Below are 21890 nucleotides of genomic sequence, written 5' to 3'. Positions count from 1 at the left end.
CACAAAAGTGTGGCAACTGTTAAGTTAGGTGTTTATATCTTATTTTATATAAGAATAGTGAACACTAATAATTCACATTAAATTGGTTTTTCAGTTCTTAGCCTTCATGAAAGAGAATCCATGTTAGATATTTCACAGAGGAAGGAAGATATTTAACAAAAGCAAAAACTTGATAATTTAGGAAGGCTTAGAATTTTGGGGACTATATGGAGGGCTTATGATTCATTGTGATGGAAGTATTTAGGAATGATCTATTTGGTACTATGCAATAAATAATCCAATCTTCATGATTTATACAGATAGCCATTTCTCATCTAGTGGTTCAGACAATCAATAATTTGAATGCAGCATAGCTAAGTGGTTCCAGGTTCTTGTAAAGTGGTAAGTGAATTTGTAACCTTTGCTCACTGGCCTGGGGCTGAAGACTCCAAGAAGGATGATTCCCATGACTGTTTTCTAGATTCCTCTCCCTTTATGCATATTGACCAGAAATCTCAGGTCCTTAACAAAGGGTCTTTTCTAAAAGGCCACAAGTAGAAGACAAGCCACAATGGAAGTAAAAAAAAAAAAATTGTATTCAAGTAACTACAAAGTCTCTTGACATATTGACATAGACCAATTTTACTGTTGTTTGGAATAAGACACTAAGGGCTTGACCTGAAAGAAGTACAGGTTTCCCATTCCAAAAGGTAAAAATAAATTGCCACATTTTAAATGGGCAGCCATCATTGAGTACACAGTTAATATTTTCATGTTCCTACATTTAAAATATATATGGAACTTGTCTTAGGGTTACTATTGTTGCAATGAAACACTATGACTGAAGCAACTCTTATTAAAGAAAGCATATCATTGGGATCTTTCTTACAGTTTCAAAAGTGAATCTATTATCATCATGGTGGGGAGCCTAGAAGGAGGCAGGAAGACATTATGCTGGAGAATTTGCTGACAGTTTTACATACTGATTTAAATTTAGGTTAATTCTTAATAAGTAGAGATTTAAATATCAAAAAACCCAAGTCCCTCAGTTGTATTAGATATATTTCAAGTCCCCCTCAGTTGTATTAGATATATTTCAAATCCCCAAAATATTACTAACAACAACTGTATGATTCTGTAACCATAAAGAACAGTACCATCATTGCAAGTTTTACTGAATAATCCTGCCATGAACTATGTCTCAATTAACTTTTTCTCAGGCCTATGAGATAAGAATATAGGCTAGATACCATAATTTGCCCAGATCTAAATATAAGCAACTATGTGGCATTTAATGCTTAATTAAATTTAAAAGGTCACACAATAAAAATTGTAATTGGTTGTTCCACATCCTTTACAAAGATAAACATAACTCTTTAATTAAATATCAGAGAACAATTAATTAATTAGGCCAGTGCTGTAGAGAAGTACCTCATGAGTCACTGAGTTCCTTTTCCTACCATGTTTTTTTGAGAGGGTTAGGGGGTGTACGTTCCTGGGGAAAGCCTAGTGACTAAGGGAGATAAAGTTTCTTCAGCAAAGCTTCTATAACTATAACCTAGGTTTATATGTGGGCCAACTGTTTCAAGTTCCTGTGTTCTTCCCACTCACCTCTATCTACCAACATTACTAAGAGATCAACCTTTCGAAAAACATTAAATCAAGACCATCACTTTGTCTCTTTTCTTACTTTTGTAATTGTTTGTTTGTTTATTTGTTTGAAACAACATCTCTACATATCCCTGGCTATCCTGGAACTCCACTGTAGAGCAGGCTTGCCTTAAACTCAGAGATCTGCCTACCACTGTCTCTGAGTACAGCAACCAAAGATGTATACCATCAGGCCTGGGTGACCATCATCTTTTTTTTCAAAGAAATGAGTTTCTGATAATCCCAACTGTTTTATTCATCCTAGTAATGCTTGTATAGTACTGAGTCTCTACATATCTTTGCACTGGTCTTCTGGTATACTTGCAAACTCAGGATCATTGGCTTGCCTCCATTTTCTAAACCAATAAAGTCCTTTCGTACTTTTAAGATTTAGCATGTATTATTTATTTCTCACCTCTAATGTGCCTATATAACCTAAGTCTCAGGTCAAATATAATCCCATATGTGAACTTTTTAGGCAAGTAAATAAGATGAATTTTTTTCTCTTTTAGATCTGTAGCGTATATACCAATAATTCCTTCTAACTTATATAAGAATATCCAGTGTGTGACAATCAGTTTCTGTCTTATCTAAGGCTATATTAACAATGGTGTATATGCTATCACTAAAGTTCAGTTTGGGTGGATAAATGGGTAGAAAGATTAATGGATGGATATATATCTTTAGAAATATTGACATTGTGCTTAGGTCTTCAATGACATTGTAGCACACAGCACTCTTAATACAAATATTGGTCATATATACATTTTTTATCTTTGGAATATATTCTTATAAATTCAGGATCAAAGGCATGCTACTGCATAGAATGATTTTAGAAGAAACAATTTTTGTAAGAGAACACTGAAATTGCATGATCACAACAGGATACTACTATGTTACATTGTATTTTGTTACATAATAAATAGATTTCACTGTGTTAAGTTAAAAAAATTATCCCTCACAACAACCATATGAAGGAGATATTTTATTCCCAATTTTACAAAATATACACACAGAGAGTGTATATTTTGCATATGATCATCTTAAATAGACCCCCCCCAAAAAAAAAAACACCTGGAAAGTCAATTTTGGAAAATCAAAGGCTACTAAATTCATCACAAAACACAGGGTAAGGACATCATTCCAAAGGGAAAAGAAACCCATGATGAATCTAAAACCCTGTGAGAAAAATCCCCTTCTGAGAATCTCCAAATCACTGAATTGGAGAGACGTCAAGTGGGACTCTAGGGCCAGGAGTGAAGCTATAAATCTGAGTCTTATGTCAGGACATTAAATCATAGTGTCAGAAATAAGAATCTAAAGCCTGTCAGTGGTGTAAATAACTGAAAAGAGATTACAGTCTAAAATGGGCTGCATACATATTAAACAAGTGCTGTGGATTCTGCTTGGGAAAATATATGACGTTAAATCTAATAGCCCTATCTTGCTTCCTGGCTCTTGAGTGGAAATTTAAAGCCTCAGCATTTTAAAAGGGAACAAAAAGACCAAGGGAATCATGAATTCTTGTAATATGAACATGTACTAATGAGTTTTAAAATATGAATGAACGATGTCTCTTAGAAACACCCTCTAATTTCATCTTAAGTAATATTTATTAACTTAAATTAACAAAATTTATCCCATAACCCACAGGTTTCTTTATCTTGATCTTTTAATGCAAAGTAACATTTTGTAGCCCAGGCTGACCTCGAATCAACTACATAGCTCAATGTAGCCTTGTATCTGAGGCAATCTTCTGTTTTCATCTGTCAAGCACTGGGATTAAAGATGTGAAGTGGCATGTCTAGCTAACCCTTTTATTTTAAATTGTTTAATTTTCATATAAGTCTTTCTAATCACCTCTTATATTTCTGTTTTTTTCTTTGTTTTTAGGGAGGATAATTGCAGCTCTTATATGACTATCTTAAAACATTTAAACATATTTATTAAGACATGCAGGAAAATTATTAAGGAGCTATTACACACACAGGCAGAAACTTTTGTAAAAAGCCCTTGGTACCCAACTATATGAACAGATGGACAGAAGAAGCAGTGCTTCTGGAAGCCATTGTCTTGGGACCCCATTCACAGGTATAGAACTGCAGCTGCTTCCCTGTGAACTTACTTCAGTGTTACCAGACAACCATCCCAGCACACCTCTTCTCTCAAATTCTTATTTCTATCTTTGTGTTGCTACTAAATTGAAGCAAAATGTAGTCCCTAAGATGGCAAATAATAATTCTAAAGAAGCAGATACATTTATAGTTATACCCACTCATACTATTTTACACAAATAATACATAAGCACATACAACAGGAGTGCTCTGTCAACCCCTGTATCAATGCAATAGTTAGTCCATCTATACAAAATTAGAATTCCATATAAACTGAGATAGTATTAGTGTCCTATATATAAAAAGGCACAAGGAGGTTGGATATTGAGGTTGGGTATGGGATTTTGATAGACTTTACTATAGTCCTGGTTTTTATATAACCTGAAAATCATATTCTAGCATCCCACTCACTTTTCTCTTTCCACTACATTCTGACAGTACTTAGCTGATGGAGGTCCTTAGCCAGATCCAATATCCATATTTGTGTCAGGCTCATAGTCCTGTCTGATACCCATTATTGGAACAGAGATTTTCATGTCCATTATTTTTGGATATGTAAGTTCTGACAAATGTCCTCATGATGATATGGGTAGTAGACACAGATTTCATTTATCTAATACGTTCAGGAACCAACATCCATTTCTTCTGTGACAACTGAGATCAGTCATCACCAACCAAATTTAAAGCTATCAAAATGGAAAGTAAGGGTGGTAATCAGGAAGCTGACTGACAGGCAGGCAAGTGAACAGGCAGTGTGGGAACTCTAGGCAAGACCAATGTGAGCAACAAGGAAGAGAGAGAGCAGCTGCTGCAGTGGCAGCAACTGGCACTGGCATAGCTGAAACAAATAAACAAACATTACTAAGAACAAAAAGACAACATGCTCTCCTCCACGAAGGCTGTGGCAGAGCTGAATGAATCTCTAATAACAATCGAAATCTACTTTCTGTGATCTACAAGAATGTAATTGGTGCCAGGCAATTTTCTTGGAAGGCTATTACTAGCAGTGACCAAATATCCATGGCACATGGCAATGAAAATAAGTTAGAGGAAGTTAAAAGAAGTTAGAGAAATTAGTGCTTCCCAGGAGATCAAGAGGGTACTGGAAACAGTTTGCAATGATGGCTTCCCTCTGCTTGGCAAGCTCCTCATCAAGAACTGCAATCATTTCCATATGAGATCAAGGTGTTCTATCTGAATATGAAGGGTGATTACCACTGCTCCTTGGCAGAGGTAGCTTCTCGGGAGAATGAAAACTTTGGGTGAAGCCATGTACAATGAAGCCTTCGAAATTGGCAAAAGCACATGCAGCCCACATGCCCCATCTGACTTGGTCTGGCTCTCCATTTTATCTGCCTTCTACTATAGATACAGGATGTACCATGTTAGGCCTACCTCTTAGGTAAATGAGCTTTCGATAATGCCATAGCTAAGCTGTGGACATTAAACTGGTACTCTCATCATCCAGTGGCTCTGAGACAAATGCAGCCTCTGGACAAGCAACCAACAGGATGAAGAAGTAGGGAAAAGAGCAACTGACGCCCCTGTAGGTCCCTGTCCTTTCCCTCACCCCATCATTGATTCTTCCTTGCCGCAATTACTCTATCTACTTCTAAACCTATCAATATTGGCAATATCACTATTCAGATTGGCCCTTCTGTCCCTTGGGAAGCAGTTTCAGATAAACCTTCATGGACATTTACTGGACTGATGTTTGCTTTGAGCCACAGGGTGCTTCCTTTTTCATTGCGCAGAAAAGTGCATTATGAATTAGATAGTTTATTATGTCTATTGATTTATGACAAATCCAGGTGATGGTAATTGAAGAATGTAGAAAGGAGAATTAAGCAACGGAGGCCGGTTATGGCTGCTATTTTAAACAAGCTGATAGTATTTCGTTAAGCTGTACATCATGTGTAAGCAAAAATGGATTCTACACTACTATGCCTTCCTTCAGCTAATGGAAACTGACACTCAACAATTTGTTCCTTTACTATCATATGCATAAACTGTTTAATGTGAGCTTTCAGTGGCCCTTGCTGTGCCACTTTAAATTATGTTGTGTACACACCTTTTCAGTTAAATACATCAGAAGTTTTAATATGTGTAACTTTTTTATTTGGTTATTTTGGTTGTGATTAAGAACCGTGAATTGATTGATTTAGTGATTTGTTTATTTATTTATTTATTTATTGTAACTCTTATTCTTGTGTACCCTGAAAGCATCACGTGTCAACCTGTGTCAATCATGCTGATAAGGTTGTTAAAATAAATGCTTTGGACTTAAAAAGAAAAGGAAATGCTTTATTTGGTAAATATTTAGAAAATGTGAGTAATATGTTGTTGAAAATCCCCTGGGGTTAGGTGTATCTTAGAAATATTCTGACGTATCTCTTGATCTCCATTATCCATCTATACATTGGTTGAACACTATTTTTATCCCACTAATTTGTAAAAGGTTGAGGAGACTATGGAGACACAACTCAGAGCACAACATGGACAATACCTTATTCAGAAAACAAAGGGGGATCCTTTTACTGATTCATTCTCTGATGCACACCTTCTCAGCTCCTAGAATGCAGTGGTAACTGCCAGTATCAGTAGCTGTCTTCAAGTGAAACTAAATGTACTCTCCTCAAATCCCTTCATAGGCAACATATCAAGGTAGATTTCTGACTGGCATACCATAGTATCATAAGCATGGTTAGTTACCCATGAATGTGCATGGTAGACCATCATTTTCTTCCTGATTTATAACTTGAAGCTTTGCATACCTTGAACATCACAAACCCATTTCAATCTTTCAAATATATATTGTGTTATTAAATAAAAGAGAATGCATTCTCCAACATTTGTTTTTGTATCACCTCATTAATAAATTTCACTGAAACTTTGTAATAGTATCTTTTAATCAGGTCCTTCTATGAACCAGTGTAAGGAGTTACTGAATCTGAAAATATTTGGTAATCCACTGACAAAACAGTATCTTATGAATTAGTTTTAAAAATACAACCAAGATTCTTAAGTTAGATTAAAGCACAGGATTACTTATGTAACTGAGCCATTTCTTATTTGAGTCCCATGGAAATATGCAACAGATCCTAAGAACCAAAGATAGTTTAAATTCATTGGAGAAATGGGATGATGATTGCATGGTAAATCATGTTATGGTTATTGATTAACCCTTATTATAATAAAAAGCACAGATCCAGAACTCATAACATAAAACATTACATTCCTAATGCATTTAAAAAAAATAAATAGTTTTATAAAATCATTAAAAAGAAAATAAAAGTATGCATTGATATGGTCTAGAGGGAAGATTTTAGAAACCTTTAAGGGGAAAAAAAACTAAGAATAATTTTTAAAACCACCAAACTTCTATAAGGCTCTGTGCCCCCACAAAAAAAAAAAAAAAAAAAAAAAAAAAAAAAAAAAAAAAAAAAAAAAACAATAAAAGGTAAAAGTAAATAACAATAATCCTGTACATATAAATTTTCACAAATGTGACAGAATTAAATATCTATTCATAATCAAAGCAAACAATCATAATATCTCTGAGAAAACCTATAAATATATAGTTGAGCAAAGAAAAACTATCATAGATAAGCTTAGAAACATATTCCAATTCACTAATACTAGATACTCTATTTGTTAAAGCAATATTGAAAAATGTTTTCATCATTGCTTGAAAATGATAAATTAATTAAAAGTAGGATGTAATGGCACTTTACTTCCTTATAATTGTTACATTATGATTACAATGTAATGGTATGAGACTTAATGTAAACTAGTTGGGAATTCATTAATCAGAATGTAACAAAGGCTATTACAAATTTTCACTCAAGAATGACCCTGAAGTTTTTCACTAAAGTCAATTGCTTAGTTCATTTTATTGATATTGGTGATCAAATTAAATCATGATTCAGATCCATCTCTAACTGACAATTTAATCATGCTCAGCTCAATACACCCTCAGGGTAGGACATTGTGCTGTGGATGGCTTTATCTTCTGTGTGCATAGAGCTGACTGATTCCCCTTTTCCCCCTAGAAGCTGGAAAATTGCTGAAAACAATTTAAAAAATTGAATTTGTTATCTTATATGGTAACTGTAGCAACTCTGCTTACAAGATTCTATACATAAAATCATGTGGAGGATAAGGAAATATAATGTACATCATGTATGGCAACTCGACAGGAAAAGAAGTAGATCAGGTTGAAGGGCTATTTCTAGCTTCCTCCATTAAAAATGCTTTGAATTGGACCATCTCTATGCCAGAGTCCTTAGGGTAATTTATCCCCATACCTTACCAAGTGTTTTCTATAGGGTATTACTACAAATGTGAGTTCGTGACTAGCTAAAGCCACATCACATGTCTGGCCACTAATAACAGGATTCATTTAGTTCTTTCTTCTCTGTGCTCATAGGGAAATAGCTTTTCACTCTTTACATATGGCACTGGGTAGTTATGCTATTTTGTTGATTACAAAATGATTATCATTATATGTCTGTGATTTAACATTGTATGTGTTTTCATATTCTTAAGATATATGAGTATCTGGTCTGTAGTGACAGAATCATAGTTTATTAGGTTTAATTAGTCTGTAATTATAAAAATATTCAATTTTTATTTAGAAATAAAACTTGCCTTAAAGTAAATTATACACACTTGGAGCACGTGTATATGTCTGAATGTACATAAGTATGCCATCTGATTGATTGCAGGAACCCACAGAGATCAAAAAGGCATTAAATACCTTGTAACTAGATATACGTACAGTTTTGGTTACTATGTATGCAGTAGCAACTGAAGTTGATTATTTGCAAGGAAACTAATTTTTCTTAACTCCTAAGCCCTATCTCCAGCCTCAGCTTACTTTTTTAAAACATGGTTAAATCTGAATAATTCAAGGAAGATTAAAGTTTACAAGATTTATTTTATATTTACTCAGTGTGCCTAAAAATGTCATATAATCAGTAGTCTAGCTGAAACACTGATAGAAAAGAAACATAACAATGTTTACAAGGGGAGGCAAAAGATTGGTTATGCAGTCATTATGAAAAGTGAAGTGATGATTTTCAAGATGCTTAACATTCTCCCTCTCAGTCTCTCTCTCTCTCTCTCTCTCTCTCTCTCTCTCTCTCTCTCTCTCTCTCTCTCTCTCTCTCTCTCTCTCTCTGTCTTATAATGTCATGGATTGGTTATTGCCCAAAGGATAGATGACAGGGCCAGTCATTGGTTGGTCATTCCCTCAGATTCTGTAACACCTTTATGCTTGCACTATCTGTAGACTGGACAGATTTTGGGTCAAAGGTTTTGTGGGTGGGTTGATGTCTTTAATCCTCTACTGGGAGACCTGCTAGGCCTGCCTGGCTATGGAAGGTGGCCACTTTAAGGATCCAAAAATCCTGCTGCTAGGAGTATTAGCTAGACTCATCATCATATACTCTCTGGAGACTCCCAAACCTCAGGTCTCTGGCACATTCTAAAGATGTGCCACAGATTTTCATTCACTAACCAGGCCCCCTCTTTTTGGCTCTCCCTGCATCTGATCCCCACCCCAACCCTGTTCACTCCCCCATCCCCTCTCCTATCCAGTTCCCTCCCCATCTACTTCTAGTGGCAATTTTCTTTCCCTTTCTTGAGTGAGAGTCAAGCACCCTTCCTTGGTCTCTTTGGTTTTTTTTTTGGTTTTTTTAAATTTCTTTGGGTCTGTGGATTATACCATGGGTGTCCTTTGTTATATGGCTAATATCCACTTTAAGTGAGTACACACCATGTATGTCCTTTAGGGTCTGGGCTACCTCGCTCAAAATGATACTTTCTAGTTCCACCTATTTGCTTGTAAAATTCAGGATGCCCATGCTTTTAATAGCTGAGTAGTACTCAACTGTTTAAGTGAAACACATTTTCTTTACCTGTTCTTCATTCGAGGGGCATCTGGGATATGTCCAGTTTCTGGCTATTAAAAATAAAGCTGCTACGAACATAATGGAACAAATAAATGTCTTTGTGGTATAGTGGAGTATCTTTTGAGCAAAAGCCCAGGAGTGGTATAGCTGAATCTTGAGGGAGAACAATTCCCAATTTTCTGAAAAAACACCAAATTGATTTCCAGAGTGGTTGTACAAGTTTGCACTTCCACCAGCAATGGAAGAGTACTTTCCTTGGTCCATATCCTCCCCAGCATGTGCTGTTCTTGGAGTTTTTAAGCCAAGCCATTCTGATGGGTGTAAGGTGAAATCTCAGGGTCATTTGATTTGCATTTCCCTGAAGACTAAGGATGTTGAAAATCTCTCTAAGTGTTTCTCAATCATTAGAGATTCCTTTGTTGAGAATTCTCTTATTAAATTCTGCACTCTATTTTTTATTGGGTTAATTAGTTTGTTGTTGTCCAACCTCTTGTTTTCTTTATATATTTTGGATATTCACCCTCTATCCAACATATCGTTGGTGAAAATCTTTTCCCAGTCTGTAGGTTGCCATTTTATCCTATTGACAGTGTCCTTTGCCTTACAGAATCTTTGCAGTTTCATGAGGTACCATTTATCAATTCTTGAGCTTAGTGTCTGCACTACTGGTGTCCTGTTTAGGAAGTTGTCACATATACCAATGCCTTCAAGGCTATTTCCACTTTCTCTTTGATTAGACATAATACATTTAGTTTTATTTTGAGGTCTTTGATTCATGTTGACTTGAGTTTTGTTCAGAATGATAGATATAGATCTCTTTTCATTCTTCTTCATGCAGACATCCAGTTAGACAAGTATCATTTGTTAAAGGTGCTTTCTTTTTCCATTGTACAAATTTGGCTTCATTGTCAAAAATCAAGTGTTCATAAGTGTGTGGGTTTATTTCAGAGTCTTTGATTTGATACCATTGATCAACCAATAAAAGAACAACAGTTTGTTTCTATACAAATACCATGTAGTTTTTATTACTATTGCTCTGTAGTACACCTTGAGATCCAGCATGGTACAATCTCCAGAAGCTCTTTTATTATGCAGAATTGTTTTAGCTATCCTGTGTTTTCCCCCATGTGAAGTTGCAAATTGTTTTTTCAAGGTCTCTAAAGAATTGTGTTGGAGTATTAATGGAAATTTTATTGAATCTGTTGATTTCTTTTGGTAAGATGGCCATTTTTTATTTGTTAACCCTGCAGAACCATGAGAATGGGAGATCTTTCTATCTTCTGATATCTTCTTCAACTTCTTTTTTCAGAAATTTGAAGTTCAAGCCTTTTTTTTCTTGTAATCATTCACCAGTCTACAAATTTTCTCTAAGGTGTATTTAAAAACTCTTCCCAGTACTACCAATACCAGGAAATAGAGTGACTAGGAATGGGAACTTACTCTGTCTCCTATGTTCACCGTCTTCAAATATTTGTTTGTGTTCACTGTTCAAAGGAGCTACAGAGAACAAAGTCTGGAGATGGATTGGTTCTCCGGGCTTCTGAGCTTCTATGGGTTCTACAGTTCCTGTTAACACTCCTATATTCTTTAGCCTTTGATTACTATATTCTTTACTATGCATATGAACATATATATTCAAATATATGTATATATTACACACATATTTGTATATCAATTTTGTAATAAAATTACACTTCTATAAGACAGCTAACACATACCATGCACATTAATCTATTGTTCGCAAGCAGGTGGCATCATTTTGTATTAAATTTCTAATTGTTATTAATTACTTTGACATTTCTGGGAAGGCCATTAATCATACCAGGAGTCATTTTGTATTTCTAAAGGAACATCATTTGCTTCTCATCAGAAGAACTTTCTTCCTTAAGGGCTATTCATAAATGTGTCATCTATTGTAAATCACCACTATGGGAATGAAATCCAACATCTGGATGAACATTGGTAAGGTCAAAGATGCCAGGGCTAATTTCAGCCCCCTAATGTTTAGATCAATCACTCTGTTCCCATGCAGCACTGTTATAAGGAGAACTGGTAGAGGGAGAAATAATATTCTCCTAATATGAAGAAAGAAGCAGCTATCACTGTCACAGATGATGATGACAATGATGATGATGATAATGATGATAATAATTAATATAAGTGAAATACATTCTTATTACTATATGTCTTATTTTAATCTTTAAAATATTTTAATGGTGAATATTATTAATGATTTTATTCTACAGATGAAGGAATTGAATCAAGAAGTAAGCAACTTTTTTATTATGGATCAATTTGTATGTGAAAGGACAGGGACATGGCAGGGACTTTCTCTTGAGAACAAGCTCATTCAACTAACAATAATACATGGTCTCTACTACTGAGAATTATGATTGCAGATACATTTTAGTTTTCTTATATATCTTTGTGCATATATATATATATGAGAAGTAGCCTCTCTTTTTCTCATAGTGAGGAATAGATAAAATGAAGCACCGTTCTTAGAGCAATGACTAATAGATGATTAGTGTTGTGTAAATAGTACCTATTATTTGATTGAGCCTAATAAAAACAAATTGCATCTAATGGATATAACAATGATATAATTCATGGGGGGTGTAACTTGTGCAGCCACAACAAGGTTTATGTTTGGTCATCGAGAATGATCCTAGAACATGCTGAGGTGGAATATGTGAGAGGAAGCACATAAAAAAAAATGCACAGACCTGCTCAAAAGGAATCTGTTAGTAAAAAGAACACAGATTTTCGGCTGTTCTATAAAGAAATTTTTTCTTTTTTTCTCTTTTCTTTTTTTGTATTTCCTATGAGTGATCTATCCTGAGGAATAAAATAGCATTTTAATTAGAGGCAAATGTAATTAAGGGTTACAGTAGGAAATTCAAGAATTCAAGGATAAAAAAATAGGATGAATTTTGCCATGAGTGTAACTGAAATAAGCCTGGCAGGAGCTGAGGTCTTACAAGAAGTGCAATAATATTTGGATAACTGACTGCAGATGAATCTTTTTGGGGGTTAGGAAAGAGTAAAAAACTTACTTAGATTTGGTATCTGAGTCTTCAGTTATGTACAGAGAGGAATATAGTCCATTGTACTCAAACTGTTCACACTGATGTTTAAGTGGACTCATTTAGTGTTTTAGAACTACTATCACTGAATACTTAGAATATACAGTTATTCTTGTATGTTATATTTATTTTCTTCCATACAAAAGACACACAAAGTTGATATTGCTATATTTTTAAACATGTACTTCCTTAATTAGTATAATTACATCCATTTTGTTTTAAAGATTTAAAAGATTTAAGAGTTCTGAGACTTCTCTAAAAGCACACAAAAACATAATGTAGGCACAATTATGTAATTTATAGGACAGCAGTCTTACTATGTCTCATCACTGTACCTCAAAGGAAAGGGAAGTATTTTTGAGTTAAGAGATTCCTTTGATGATAGAGAGATGTGTGGAGAAAATATGCACAAAAAGAAATAGTGGGCTATAATGTATGAATTTTTTCATTTACGTTTCTTCAAATTATGATTGACATAATTTTAATAATAATTCATATTGACATATTGCTTCCCAGTTACAATTTTACTTCTACTTGTTACTTCAATCTATTTGGAAAGGTGAGCAAAGGAGGTGCTAATATCACTATTTCATAGTTAATTAATAATTTTTTTTAACAGATAACAATTGAACTCCACAGTCACACATTCAGGATACTGATCTACATGCCACACCTAGCATCATGTCACTCAAATACCTGCAAGTAAAATACAATAAATTAGCTTAATATAATATGGCTATAAATTTAATTAATATCATACAATATAAATATGTTTATGAATAATATTAACATTGCAAAGTGATTAATGATATTTTTCCTTACATAACATAGCAACTAAACATTTATATAAAACCAAGTATTTCATTGCCTTGGGACCAGCCATTCTTTTTTTTTTTACCTGACCTAAAATGACTCTTAAGTAAAACTTTACTTTTCTCCATCCTCTCATCCACCAACTTTTGCACTAAGGGACCTAGACTCAAGGAAACCCAGAAAGGAGTACTATATCCTTGGTTCCAATAGAAAAATAGATGATCATACAGGACAAGATGCCTATGAAACACTAAAAACAGTTACAGAAATAGCAAAACAAAATCAACCAACTTCCTGATGGTGGTCTCACTTGCCTCTAACCCCAGAACTTGAGAGGCAGAGGCAGGAACATCTCTGTGAATTCATACCAACCTAGTCTATAGAATAAGTTCCAGAACAGCCAGGAATACATTGACTGTCTCAGATAAGTAAGTAAGTAGGTAAGTAAGTAAGTAAGTAAGTAAGTTAGTAAGTAACCCATCAACCAATCAAACAAACAAATCAAGATATCCAAGACTGGGCTGGCTCAGTTCTAAAGAAGACACTTCATTTGTTGCCTCTGAAGCTTAGAAAAACACTATGAGAAAGGCGGTATTAAAGGACATAAATGCTACAGAGAGTGAGAAGTAATGCAAAATGTCATTTCCTGGGCATGATACAGTCATTGCAACAACGAATTCACAGCAGCAGAAATCACTGGTAGTGAACCTACCAGTTTCCAAGAGCTAAGTTCAAAATCTTAGTTGGGCAGATAGCTCTAGTTAAACTCAAACTTGATGCACCACAAAACAAAACAAGAAGTCATGAAATTTGGGAAATAGTTTTATGGGAAAGACAGGGGTGTAAGGGAGGGAGAAACACAAGAGTGTGGAAAAATCCTGCACATTTTATACATCCATATAATTATCAAAGAAGAAATTTAATTATAATTATCTTGATATTACTTTTTACTTTCTCACATGAACATGACTTGGAAAAATGTTTACCTCCAATCCTGATGAAGCAACAAGACTAGATTTATACCTCTTCTTGGAAATTCAAAACATGAGATGTATACAAGGGAAAATACCAAATCAGGAAAAGCAAAAACAAATAAAATTATAGTCCTCAGTTTACACAATGAAGGAAACTATTGGAACTCCAGGAAATCAGAGCCCAGCAGATCACCTGAGTTGAGGAAATGGGAATGATATATACTACATGCCAGAGCATAGAACACTAGGAAGCTGAACATAGAGAAAAGCAGGCGTTATTAAAGGTAACTCTCTGAGAACAGAACACTGATTAATTCATGAAGGTGTGAAAAATTCAGGAAGCAGGGCTATAATCACCCAATGAATTAACAGAAGTATCTGACAGAGAGCAAGGAACAGTGTCAAGTCCCACTAGTCAAAATGAATTCAAGATTCAGAGGGCAGAAGAGGAAAATTCAGAAAGATGTAGCAATAGTAAAGAATAACTAGTCACAATCATTTCATTTTTCTATACCCATTTAAAATAGTATCAACAAGCTATACTGGGGTATGATTATTTACAAGTATGAAACTACACTGTAAAGTGAAGCTGATATATTTATGTGATATTCAAATGTCTGACATTCAATTAAAAGACAACCAGTCATGCAAGAAGAAGAAACATAAAATCCTGCACAAGTAATTAAATCAATCAGAAATGACAAAGCTATTGGAATTCAGAGACAAGAGCAGTCAAACAGTTTTAAAATTATATCATACATGCTTAAAAGTTACGAAGCATGGAAGAGACAATTAAAACTGAATATTTTAAAGATTTATTTTTATTCTCTTTCTTTCTTTCTTTCTGCCCCTTTCTTGGTCTCTTTTGCTCGGGTTTGTGTGTCTGTGAGTGGGGAGTGTGTGTGTGTGTGTGTGTGTGTGTGTGTACATGGAGGTCATAAGACAGTGGGTCATGAACTGTCCTCTACCCAAAAGCAATTGCTTTATTCCACTAAGTCATCTCTCCAGCTTTTAAAGCTAAACTTCTGGTAATAAAAACTAAAATGTCCAAGATGGAAGATATGGATAGAGTTAATGGCAGATTAAACATTGTCAAACAAAATATTTATAAACTTTATGAGTTAATAATAAATCTATTCAGTATAAGAGAGTCAAAGATATATGTACATAATATACTTGAAGATTGTAAAAAGAAATATTTCAAGATATTATGGCCCAACATTGGAAACATGAATATATACAAGTCTCAGTGTGCTTCTGGACCTGAGAAGCAGAAAGGAAAATGGTAGGAGGCTGGACAGATTGCACACTGAAAAAATATCTGTCACTAAGCGTGACAGCATGTGCTGTTCCCATACCATGTGCTAGATAAAGTAAACCTATGTTTAGAAGCTGTCTGTGACCTTTATATATGTGTTAGGGAACACACACACAACAAACACACACACACAAGTGCACACACGTGCACACACACATGCACACACAGAGAGAAATTAAACAAGTGTAATTTTACAAAAAGAAAATTGATACAAACTTACATCATCAATAATAATTTCAAAGTCAGTAATAAAAATTAATCATTATTGCAGATAGAGAAACAAGATGTAGACTCAGTGCAAAAGGACCAATGTAAGGGTAAGAAGGTATTTTTACAACAAGCAATATGGAAGAGCACTTTCTTACAGTATGATAAAAAGGAAGAAAAAATGAAAGTTCTGATCGTTGAATTATGTATTCATCCAAGTAAGTTTTCAGAGTGAAGACTTAGTAAAGTTATTTTTGATATGCATAAATGAAAAAGGTTATCACTACTGTAAACTCACTGATAAAAAGATTCTAAAAAGTCTTTTGGGCAGAAAAAGAATGACACAATTAGGAAATCTGAAACTGCATAAGAGCAAGCATACACTGCTAAAGGACAAAAAACCTTAAGAGTTTTCACCCACATGGAAAGTTGCAATATATGACTATAAAAAAGGACAAGATGTGAAAATTCAAAGAATATCATTGATATATTTTATACAAATTAGTATAAATTCAATTTAAGATAGCCTTTAATAAGCTAAAGTTCTCCATTTATAACCCTCAATAATGGTTACTTTAATGGTTATTAAAATAATATATAAACCAATATCTTCAATTTTTCTAACACTCAAGTTTTAAAAGGACAAGAAGAACTAATAGAATCATAAAGCAGAACAAAAATCTACAGTCATAGAAAAGCAAATATATATTTTTCCTTCAAGAGTCATAAGCTTCAGTAAGGATGTTAAAGAATAGAACATTTTAACCAACTTGCCGTAGTGTGTGTGTGTGTGTGTGTGTGTGTGTGTGTGTGTGTGTGTGATGAAATATTATACATTAATGAGAAATATATCCTATAGTAGTAATACATGCAAAGAAATGTACATGTAGATAAGATACAACACAAAGAAGCAACAAATAGAGCTGAATATAAGCCAATAGAGTAAGGATGAATCAAAGTATCACAAGTTATGAATGAGGAAATAAAGCTATATTGCTTCTCCAATTCTAATTTTGCTGCGGATGTTTAAGGTCATACATAACAGCATAAAATATATTTCATACTGAAAGTATAAAGTTTTAATGTGGAGTTTCACAGCTTCAAATGCCAGTTCAAACCCTATATTTATTAAGTTGTATAGACTTTGATTTTAGTTAATTTTGGTATGTGATGTTTTTATTCATCTATAAGTTTTATAGTAAAATTTATAAATATATTTATACAAATATATAAAATGTTTCAGAAAAACAAGTTTTATTAAATTGATAGTCATATTATTTAAAAGATTATTTGAATACATTGAAGTTAAATTAATTGTAATTAATGGATTTTTTTTCTTAGAAATACTTTGCTATTTAGAAACCAAATTATATACATCATAACTCATGAGACAAAGAGAAACTAAATGAGAAATGGAAATACATTTTTAATTGGAAAAATCTAAAACATTAATATAATTCTCTGATGTGGTTATAAAATATTACATAGAGCATATGCAGTTATATGATGAAGAGAATAAAGGGTCTCACATAAAGATCCATAGCCTCAAAGTACTAGAAAGAAAATTAAAATTAAAGAATAAGGGATAAATAGTAATAGGTAGCAGAGAAAGAATTAATGAAACATTAGCAATAGTAAGTTATTTAAATCAGGTTTCCCTTTTTTAGAGACAGAATTATTTAAATGTAGCTAGACAGACAACACTAAAAGTAGAAATAAGAAAAATTATTAAAATAAAAAACAATAATGAGAAAATCTCTACATCCATGTGCAAAGTATCAATGTACATTGCCAATATATTAATAATTTGTGATATGAAACATTTCCTTGAAAGATACATATTGAAACTCACTCAAACTTAAAATAAAAGACTCTGAAGACAATTACAGGCCCAGAAAATTTCTCTAGTCAATTATCCTAAATGTATATAAATTCTTCAAAAAGATTGGAAAAGAACAAAATGTTACTTATATGTCCAAATTCTTTAATACATTATTCCATTATCAGCATTACATTATATAAAGAGAAAGCTTATATTCTGTGCAAAATCTCAACAAATGGACTCCAACTATATGTGACAAAGAATATTTTAACACCGATAACAAAATAATATTCCCAAAAATATTGAGATAATTTAATAATTGAAAAGCTCAAAATTTGTAATTTATATTATTAATGTTTAGGAAGAAATATGTCATCAGTATAGAAAACAACAATTTTGCAAAATTCAGAATCCACAAATATTCCTTTTAAAACTCCTAGCAAGAAATCAATTGTTCAGACAGAGTTGGATACCACAAATGTCAATTTCCATAGCTAGTATCTGATGTTTTGATGGAGAAAGTTTAACTGTTTTCACACAGCGACAGAACAAGACACCTACCTTAAAATTCTTTTAAATGGTTTACTATTAGTTGTCATTATTATAATAAAGTATTGATAATAAATAATAATGAGTGTCATACAAGTTGATAATTAGACAAAAAGATATTGTCTCTGCTTACACATGACATAATTATCAATATGGAATTTCAAGTTTATTTACACAGCCAAAGAGATCTAAAATGTTTATAAGATTGCTAGATGCATGAGCAATATTAAAAGTTCATTGTAGTTGATTCGGTACATAAGAAGTTGATATTTAAAATATTAGTTATAGTGATGTTTGGAATAATAAATATTGTTAATAAACATAATAAAAATATTTTAAAACTGAAATCCATGAAGCTTTGGTGTTAGGACATCTAGACCATGCTTCTGAGTTTAAAGACAGTATTTATTGTGTTGATTCACCTCAAATTAACCTAAAATCTAAAAGCAATTACAAAATTCTAGTCATATTTTGATTTTAAAAATTTAGGGAGAAGGGAGGAAGAGACCTGAAAGGGGATGGGAAAGCAGAAGTTGGGGCAGGGGAGAGGGGAACATGATCTGGTATTGGGTCAGGGAAAGAACTGAAGCCCTGAGAGCCAGTAGAAAGAAGAAAAACAGGCGACTTCAGAGGGAAGAGGTTAGGGGTGGTGGGGGGACCCTCCGGAGTTCACCAGAGACCTGAGAGATGAGAGACTCTCATGACTCAAAGGGAGGAACCTTCGATGTAATGCCATACAGTGGGGAGAGGGAACTTATAGAGCTCACCTCCAGCAGACAGACAGGACATCAGATGAGGGAAGTGGTTGCCATCCTACAATCAAAACTATGACTCATAATTGTTTCTGTCTGAAAGACCTGCAGGGATGGAAATGGAAAGGAGCCTGAGGAAAAGAAGATTCAGCGACAGGCCCAAAGTAGGATCCATCTTAAGGGGAGGTCCTAAGGGCCTGACACTCTTACTGAGGCTATGAAGCACTCACCAAAAAGTGTAAAAATAAATAAATAATAAAAATAAAAAATTAAAGAAAAAAATTTACACCTGATTCTAAAATTTATGTGGAAATACAGAGTATGTAGAACATAAACAAATGCTATTAAAAACTAATGCCACATTTTACTAATTTACTAATATTAACTTTAAATTTGAAGGAGGCAAGACATAATGAAGTTGGTGTGCAAATATATACAGTTAGCCAAGTATAATTGATATTTTTACTACCCAACAACTATTAAAAATTGTTGACAGTGGTGAAATATATATAATATATATTAATTTTATTTGATTTATTTTTACAATCCAGCTTTAATCTCTCTCCGGGTCCACCCTCTGACTGCTCCTCCTCCCTACCCCACCTTCACAAGGATATGCCCACCCCCCTACTTCCCACACCACCATATCTCTCTACTCCCTCAGGCCTCCAGTCTCTTGAGGGTTAGGTGCATCTTCTCTGACTGAACCCAGACCCAGCAGTCCTCTGCTGTATATGTGTTGGGGGCCTTATATCAGTTGGTGTATGCTGCCTGGTTGGTGGTCCAGTGTCTGAGAGTTCTTGGGGGTCCAGATTAATTGAGACTGCTGGTCCTCCTACAGGATCAGCTTCCTCCTCAGCTTTTCTCATCTTTTCTGTAATTCAACCACAGGTGTCAGCATCAGCACGTTCTGTTCATTAGTTGGGTACAAATATCAGCATCTGACTCCCTCAGCTGCTTGCTGAGTCTTTTGGAGGGCAACAGAATCCCTCATCAACATCCCAACACAATTCTTTACAGACATAGAAAGAGCAATTCTCAAATTCATCTGGAAAGGCAAAAAATCCAAAAATAGGGAAAACAATTCTAAACAATAAAAGAACTGCTAGGGGAATAACTATCCCTGACCTCAAGTTATACTACAGAGCAGTAGTGATAAAAAAAAAAAAAAAAAAAAAAAAAAAAAAAAAAAAAAAAACTGCATAATATTGGTAAAGAGACAGACAGGTTGATAAATGGAATAGAATTGAAAACCAGAAATAAAACCATACATTTATGGACACTTGATCTTTGACAAAGAAGTCAAAAGTATACAGTGGAAAAATGGAAGCATCTTCATTAAATAGTACTGGTCTAACTGGCTGTCTGTATGTAGAAAAATGAAAATATATCCATATTTATCACCTTGCACAGAGCTCAAATCCTAGTGGATCAAGGACCTCAATATCAAACCAGATACATTGAATCTAATAGAAGAGAACGTGGAAAAGAGCCTTGAACTCATTGGCACAGGGGAAAATATATTTTATATTGACTGTGACTGTAGTTTGACTTTCATAAAATTCTACATATTAGACTTTAAACTATCTCCCACTCTACACAAATGACAACTGGCCTCAGGAAGAATGACCTCTGCCTGTTTCTCATTTCCATCACTCATGTTCCATCCTGCTTTCTTTCTTGTCTGTCTTTCAATCTTTTTCGAGTAATACTTTCACGAACAGGAACATCAACAACCTCTTTCACCTCTTCCTCTTCTTCTTCCTTTTTTAATTGGATGAATTATCTTCTGAAACACTGAAGAATCAGTCAGGTTTCTATTTGAATTCTTCCTATTACCATTACAGGTAACCGTACCTAGAGTTTAGGCAGTTAGAGCTTCAGCAGAAGGGAGTTCACATTACTGCTTTGTATCTTTCCATCTGTGGGACTTGAAGTAAATTACTTACTTACATGCACCCCAACTTCCCTATCAGTAAAGCAAAGACCACTGTAACATTTCTAAAGCAAACAAAGCATAGATAAAAATTTTAAAATATCTAATTTGTAGTAAGGCCTTTTATCTCTTTGAGCTTCAATATCTTTAATTTGCAAGAAGACAAAAATTACAAATTATTGCCACTCTTACTTGACCTAGGAATCAATTGAATTTGATGTCTATTAAATTTCAATCCTTTGAGATGAACCAGATAATGTTCCTCTCCCATTCTAAGAAGTTTTTCCACCTCTATTTGTGTAAAATGTAAATTTGCCTTAAAAATTCTAGGAATGAAATACATCCTAAAGATGATTTCAATTCAAAGCTTGTCTTGCTCTGATGCTATAATACTGAAAGCAAGGGGGAAACTCAGTAAATTGAAACTTCTGGTGAGTTCCTGTGGCTGACAGTCCACTGAACTTTTGTGCCATGTATTGTGTCAAGACATGGAGTAGACTTCATCCTGCCTGTGACAGATGAGCTGTCCAATCTGATTTTCTGGGGAAGCTACTAATGACTGCCAGACTTGCTGCATTAGGGTGACTTCCAGCAGGAAATCACTCCTGTCCCTACTGATGCCCTCTTCTAGTCAAACTGCTAAGAATAATGAGTTCTAACAGTAAGCCCTGACTTTTTCCTCAGTCACTGCAACTTTTTATTTATGCCTTTGTCCATGGTGCCTCTGTCAATAGAAATCAAGCTGAGAGTCAGCTTTCCTAAGCAGTGTCTCCAA

At 34.2% G+C, this 21890-nt stretch overlaps 1 pseudogene; it reads left to right on the top strand.

Moving 5' to 3' along the window:
• The first annotated feature begins 4437 nt into the window (after window positions 1-4437).
• Window positions 4438-21040, top strand: LOC117711623 (14-3-3 protein eta-like; annotated as a pseudogene).
• The last annotated feature ends 850 nt before the right edge of the window (window positions 21041-21890 follow it).

The sequence above is a fragment of the Arvicanthis niloticus genome, chromosome 1 (assembly GCF_011762505.2).
Source record: "Arvicanthis niloticus isolate mArvNil1 chromosome 1, mArvNil1.pat.X, whole genome shotgun sequence".
Taxonomy (NCBI): domain Eukaryota; kingdom Metazoa; phylum Chordata; class Mammalia; order Rodentia; family Muridae; genus Arvicanthis; species Arvicanthis niloticus.
The sequence above is the reverse complement of the archived record's forward strand: the minus strand, read 5'-3'. Positions and strand labels throughout refer to the sequence as shown.